This window comes from Acanthochromis polyacanthus, chromosome 3 (assembly GCF_021347895.1).
Source record: "Acanthochromis polyacanthus isolate Apoly-LR-REF ecotype Palm Island chromosome 3, KAUST_Apoly_ChrSc, whole genome shotgun sequence".
Taxonomy (NCBI): domain Eukaryota; kingdom Metazoa; phylum Chordata; class Actinopteri; family Pomacentridae; genus Acanthochromis; species Acanthochromis polyacanthus.
This window is the reverse complement of record NC_067115.1, coordinates 43343064-43349338: the sequence shown is the minus strand read 5'-3', so window position 1 is coordinate 43349338 and position 6275 is coordinate 43343064.

Below are 6275 nucleotides of genomic sequence, written 5' to 3'. Positions count from 1 at the left end.
CAGACTGTATTGTGATGTTAGATATTCTTGGTATGTCACAATTAATAGGCATGACTGTAGTCTTAGACCAGTTGATAGAATAATCAGATATCAATGAAAATTTATTAATAAGCGTAATTGTCTGGGAGATAGATGATTTGGAGTTATTTAGGAAAAGTAAACAAACAAAACAGAAACTTGGAGAAGTCTGGTCATTGGTCTTAACACAAGCAGCCGGGTTATTATAAAAGATTTTTATCCAGTCTATAAAATATGGCCCAAAACCAAATCTGTTTAATGTTGCAAACAGAAATTTCCAATTTACTCGATCAAATGCTTTTTCTGCGTCTAACGAGATGATTGTGGATTCTAAATGATGTATTGTGGAATAATCTATTATGTTAATTAATCTGCGCATATTAGTAGAGGAATGTCTCCCTTTAATAAAACCTGTTTGATCAGGATGTATTATAAGGGGGGTTACTTTTTCTATTCTACTGGCGAGAGCTTTGCTGATAATTTTGAGATCTATATTTATTAATGAAATTGGACGGTAGCTAGATGGAAGTGTGGGGTCTTTTTCTGGTTTTAATAACAATATAATTTTGGCTAAGTTCATATTTGAAGGTATTTTTTGTTTGTTTTTAATTTCTGTTACCATTTTATGAAAGGTGGGAGCCAACGTTGTCCAAAATTCTTTATAAAATTCAACTGGATAGCCATCTGGACCGGGTGCTTTATTGTTCGGCATATGCTGCAGAGATTTATGAAGTTCTTCGACTGACAGAGGAGAATCCAACACCAATCTATTTTCATTTGTAGTTTTGGTAGAGTAATTGAACTAAAGAACTGATTAATGTCCTCTTCTGTTGTGTTTACACACGTGGACAAAATTGTTGGTACCCCTCAGTTAAAGAAGGAAAAACCCACAATTCTCACTGAAATCACTTGAAACTCACAAAAGTAACAATAAATAAAAATTTATTGAAAATTAAATAATCAAAAACAGCCATTACTTTTGAATTGTTGATTAACATAATTATTTAAAAAAACAAACTAATGAAACAGGCCTGGACAAAAATGATGGTACCTCTATAAAAGATTGAAAACTATTTGACCAGAGTGACATGATTAACTCAGGTGTGTCATTTAATTGACATCACAGGTGTTTCCAAACTCATAATCAGTCAGTCTGCCTATTTAAAGGGAGACAAGTAGTCACCCTGCTGTTTGGTGAAAAGGTGTGTACCACACTGAACATGGACAACAGAAAGCGAAGGAGAGAATTGTCCCAGGACATCCGAAAAAAAATGATAGACAAACATCTTAAAGGTAAAGGCTATAAGACCATCTCTAAACAGCTTGAAGTTCCTGTGACAACAGTGGCTCATATTATTCAGAAGTTCAAGACCCACGAGACAGTAGCCAACCTCCCTGGACGTGGCCGCAAGAGGAAAATTGATGACAAATTGAAGAGACGGATCGTTGGAATTGTATCCAAAGAGCCCAGAGCAACCTCCAAAGAAATTAAAGGTGAACTCCAAGGCCAAGGTACATCAGTGTCAGATCGCACCATTCGTCGTTGTTTGAGCCAAAGTGGACTTCATGGGAGACGACCAAGGAGGACACCACTGCTGAAAAAAACTCATAAAAAAGCCAGACTGGAATTTGCAAAAATGCATGTTGACAAGCCACAAAGCTTCTGGGAGAATGTCCTTTGGACAGATGAGACCAAACTGGAGCTTTTTGGTAAGGCACATCAACTCTATGTTCATAGACTCAAAAACCAAGCATACGAAGAAAAGAACACTGTCCCTACGGTGAAACATGGAGGAGGCTCAGTAATGTTTTGGGGCTGCTTTGCTGCATCTGGCACAGGGTGTCTTGAAAGTGTGCAAGGTACGATGAAATCTGAAGACTATCAAGGCATTCTGGAGAGAAATGTGCTGCCTAGTGTCAGAAAGCTTGGTCTCAGTCGCAGGTCATGGGTCTTCCAACAGGACAACCATCCAAAACACACAGCCAAAAACACCCAAGAATGGCTGAGAGAAAAGCGTTGGACTATTCTAAAGTGGCCTTCTATGAGCCCAGATCTGAATCCCATTCAACATATGTGGAAGGAGCTGAAACATGCCATTTGGAGAAGACACCCATCAAACCTGAGACAACTGGAGCTGTTTGCTCATGAGGAGTGGGCCAAAATACCTGTTGACAGCTGCAGAACGCTCATTGACAAATACAGAAATCGTTTAATTGCAGTGATTGCCTCAAAAGGTTGTGCAACAAAATATTAAGTTATGGGTACCATCATTTTTGTCCAGCCCTATTTCATTAGTTTGTTTTTTTAAATAATTATGTTAATCAACAATTCAAAAGTGATGGCTGATTTTGATTATTTAATTTTCAATAAATTTTTATTTATTGTTACTTTTGTGAGTTTCAAGTGATTTCAGTGAGAATTGTGGGTTTTTCCTTCTTTAACTGAGGGGTACCAACAATTTTGTCCACGTGTGTATATGTGATTTGTATAATCCTTTATAGAAATCTCTAAAGGTATCATTTATCTTATCTGAGTCATGGCTGATGTTTCCATCTGGGTCTTTGACAGCAGAGATTGTTGTTTTCTCTTTGTTTACTTTTAATTGACTGGCCAGAAATTTACCAGATTTATTGCTATGTTCAAAGTTCTCTAAGCGAAGTCTTTGCACCATGAATTTAGTTTTTTTATCTATAATTTCATTAAGTTCAAGTTGAGCTTGTCTTATATCCTTCAGCGTGTGCTCCTCTGGAGAAACACGATAGGCTTCCTCCAGGGATTGAATAAGAAGTTCTAACTCTGAGATTCTTGAGACCTCTTTCTTTTTCTTATGTGAAGAGAAAGATATTATTTTTCCTCTCAAAACTGCTTTTCCTGCTTCCCACAAAAGACACGCTGATGTTTCTGGCAAGTCGTTATCTTCTAGATATATAGACCATTCTCTTTTAACATCGCTGATAAATTCGGGATCTTTAAATAATGATGTGTTAAATCTCCAGTTTGTAGCTGGGGGTTTATTATTCTTATTTTTAAGGGTAAATAATACAGGTGCATGATCGCTAATGGTAATGGGATGGATTTTGATTTGTGAAATGTCATTCATCAGCGTGTTGCTAATTAAGAAATAATCTAGTCTAGAGTAAGAACGATGAGCTGAAGAGAAGAATGTATATTCTCTTACGGTAGGGTGATGAGAACGCCACGCATCACAAAGACCAAAATCCTTCATATATTGTTGAACTGTTTCTGAGGATCGCCACACTCGCTGGTTTCCTGTGGTACTGAGCCTGTCCATTCCCGGGTCACACACCATGTTGAAGTCCCCTCCTATAATCAGTGCGTTATTTGAGTAACCATCAAGTGAAGTGAAGAGAGAGTGAAAAAAGGAGGGGTCATCAACATTTGGTCCATATATATTCACAATGCACAGTTTAACATTTTGGATGGATAATACCACTATAATAAATCTACCTTGTAGGTCTGCAATTGTGCCATCAATACCAAAGGTTAGTATTTTATTTATAAGGACTGCTACTCCTCTTTGCCTGGAATTATAACAGGCTGAGTACACATGTGGAAACTGTGCTGATGGAAGAAGATCCAATGATGAATTTGATAAATGAGTTTCCTGCAATAAAACAATGTCTGCTTGTAAATTCTGCAGCTGCCGATTGATTTTCAGTCTCTTCTCCCCTGTACCAGCTCCACGCACATTCCAAGTGACAAACCTTAGTGCGTTCATGACTGAACAACTAAAGTAAGTGCTACATGCATATTAGCAGAGCTTATATCTGAAAGGGGCCACATACGTGCATACATGCCAGCTAAGTGTGCATTCTGAATCACCCTGTTTAATATTTTCAAACGTGGTCGTGCTGTTCCAACAAGCTTTAAGTAATTGTGTTTATGTGAGCTGTGTATAGTGCTGATGTGTGTCAACAAAATCCTATTCTCATGTCTGTGTGTGAGGTTTAAGTGATTATAACAGGTGAAATATTGGTGAACTGTGAAAAGGTGAGAAAGAAAAAGAGTGAAAAGTGAAACGAGTAACAGTGAAAAAAATAAAATATGATTTAAAAAGGACATTGGTGCTGTGAGCAGTGCAGTGAAGACGGGAATTAACTTTAGTATTAATTATTTTATGGCAGTGTTGTGTATAATGACATTGTGAATGAGATCAAGCACATCACCTGACATCAGAAGAGCCACAGAGTGGTGTTCCGGTCGCGGTACAGTTGACCGTTGATAAATAGTTTGTCCACCGCGATGACAGCACGAGAGCCTTCAGCTATAGCTTTCTTCCTGATGGGAAACAGGGCTCTGCGCCGATCCAGGATCTCTTTAGGGAACTGATCGTTAACGCCGAAGTTGGTTCCCTTCAGCTCCCGGCCCTGACGCTTCACCTGTTCCTTCTGCTTGTAGTTAGCAAACTTTGCTATGATGGGTCTCGGCCTGTGCTCTCCGGGTCGTTTCCCTCCGAGACGGTGCGCTCTGAGGAAAGCGATGTTTTTAACGGTTTCCTCCGGGAGCTTCAGGTGAGTCTGGATGAAATTCTTCACCGTCGACTCGGGGTCTTCCTCCGTCTGTTCCGGGATTCCAGAGAAGACCAGGTTGTCTCTCATGCTCCGGGACTGGAGATCAATCACAGTTTCTTTATTTTTTTATTTTCCTCTGATAGTCGGATGAACCCCTCGGTGAGGGATTTTACCGACTCTCTGAGGCTCGTGTTCTCCGTCGTCAGCTTCTCCACCTGCTGCTGGCTGAATTCCAGGGACTGGCGTATCGCTTGGAATTCCTGATGGAGCACTTCCAGCAGGCTCAGACGAGCGTCGAGACTGGACAATTTCTTATCTATAGAGAGAAGAACATCCGTCGAGTCGTTCCCAGGTGGAGAAATAGCTTCAGATGAATTATCATCCCGGAGCCTCTTAGCTTTAGCTCCGGCAGGAGTTGAGGTTTGGTTTGGCTTCCCCATGACGAGCGTGTCGTAGCAGCGATCTATGAACTCCGTCAGGCTGGCCAAATCTTCCTCGCTGTGCTCCAGAGTGGATCTGAAAGACACTTACTTCCACTTTCTACCGATTATTATTGTTATTATTATTTTAAAGTTGAAAGATTAGGGGAAGTAAATCCGCAAGCAAATGTGTGAGCGCGCTTTGTTTGAATTATCCGTCTCACAGAAAGTGCGTCACTTACCACATCCTACGTCACTTATCTGCACCCTCTACCTGCACCCTCCTCCTCCCACCGACAGCATTGTTAATACCATCAACATTTTTTAATAACGTTATTAAACGGTATTACCGTGACCCCGTACAACCCTATTAATAATGATCAATCTTTCAAATGTATACTACATCCCTTTGAAAGACATTATCAAGCCAAAACTGTGTGTGAAATGGTTACTTTTCCTTCTTCATCCAGCTCTGGGGTGATCACATCAGGTCCTTCCAGACCTGTTTCTCCAGACTGGGGGAGAGACTGTTTCAGGATCCCTGTAGGATAGAATAAAAAATATGAATAACATTCTACACTGTATAAAAATAAACACACCCAGTAAGTAGCACTGTATGAACTCTGAGTTTGGTTGTAGCTACAGTATAGGCACTGCATCAATTCTTCTCACACTCGGACGAACTGACACTCAGACAAACAGGCTGGATAATAAAGCTGCTGCACATGCCACTCAAACACAAAAGCACTAATTTATTGGCCGTGCCACCAAACTCTGAGCATCTACTTTACATTCTGATCCTATGTAGTTTGGTGCTCACAGCGCTCAGCACCCTTGGCAGAAATAATGCTCTCAGAGCTGACTTTATTTGTTGTAATGAGTTGTAATCTGGTCAACTTTTGGAACAGCGTGATGCTCGTCAATGTCACTTTTCTCACACTGACCAATAAAAATAAAGAAGGAGTAGGCATATGTTACTGACAGCAACACAACTGGAGAGAACACGGAAATATGAAAGGACTCATTTTGTAACCTAGCAACTGTGGCATTCTGAAGAGAGCGCTGAGCGCTCTGAAATCAGTTGCTAAAAAGCGTGTTTGGTGGACACAGCCCCTTAATCTAATAAGAAAAAAACTTGAGAAGAAACCTGGGGTACTGAGGAGCTGCTCTTGCAAGCGCAGGTTCAGACTCCGTATTGTCTTCAGCTCTTCAGAAAGTTCCTTATTTTCTTCCTGTAATTTTTGGATTTTGGCGTCCTTTTCAGCCAATAACATCTCATTGTCTTTGTTTCTTCTTTTTAACAGG